This window comes from Anneissia japonica, unplaced genomic scaffold (assembly GCF_011630105.1).
Source record: "Anneissia japonica isolate Jap-2015-1 unplaced genomic scaffold, ASM1163010v1 scaffold287726_len2788222_cov184, whole genome shotgun sequence".
Classification (NCBI taxonomy): domain Eukaryota; kingdom Metazoa; phylum Echinodermata; class Crinoidea; order Comatulida; family Comatulidae; genus Anneissia; species Anneissia japonica.
In genome coordinates, this window is record NW_022705125.1 from 2451816 (window position 1) to 2452673 (window position 858).

Genomic DNA, 858 nt, shown 5'->3' on the forward strand with positions numbered 1-858 from the left:
TTTAAGACCGTTTTAAGCCTCCTCCGAGTAGGCTTTAAAATTTAAGACGGCTAACTGGTTAGACCGCGGTATAGCAATGGTCTATAATCATAGACCAGTAGTGACGTCACGATTATAGCCGGCTAACCATTAAGACCGTCTAAAGACCGCTTATAGCAATCCGCCCCTGCTCTAATAGCACAGTTATTGCTATTTTACTTTCAAACTGGCAGCCATTTTAAAATTCAAGATGGCTGCCATTCATGGTTTGTGAGAATATCACCATTGGACAGGTTGACATTGAGAAAATAGGGTTTGGTACCAAAATCATGTCGATACCTACTCTAATAGCGCAGTTATGGTTACTTTTACTGTATAAATGGCGGCCATTTTGAAATTCCAAAATGGCCGCCAAGACAATCTCGGAAAAAATGGACCTTTGCATTTTTGGATTCAGCATACCCAAAAAATCCGGAAAATGCAATAAAATTGCTTTGGGCAAGCCTATTTTGCAAAGCTGTTTTTTTGGACATTAGGTTTCTCACTATATTCAAATACTGTAGTATTAATCATTATGGTCTAAGGAAGGAATATGGTCATATCATAAAGTAATTTTCTTTACATAGTTTTGTGTATATTTAACTCAGTTCTTAATAAAAAAAAAAATGATTTAAGTAAGGAAGTGTTCTACGGTACTTGAATACAAAATAATCATATCAAAGTTATTTTTTTCTTACATAATTATTGTACTGGCCCGACAATAAAAGACAATATTGAAATCCAGTCGTATAACCGTGTTCACTTTTCATTCGTTGAACATTTATTGGTAACTGCAAAAACAACAAGCAATAGATGCTAATAAGACATAACCCAAAATTA

At 34.7% G+C, this 858-nt stretch overlaps 1 long non-coding RNA gene across 1 annotated transcript in view; it reads right to left on the bottom strand.

The window, feature by feature from the left end:
• Window positions 1-716: 716 nt before the first annotated feature.
• Window positions 717-858, bottom strand: part of LOC117105219 — a 719-nt gene continuing 577 nt past the window's right edge. Inside the window, exon 3 of the long non-coding RNA XR_004444871.1 lies at window positions 717-809. This is a non-coding gene — a long non-coding RNA (uncharacterized LOC117105219). The remainder of the gene's footprint in view (window positions 810-858) is intronic.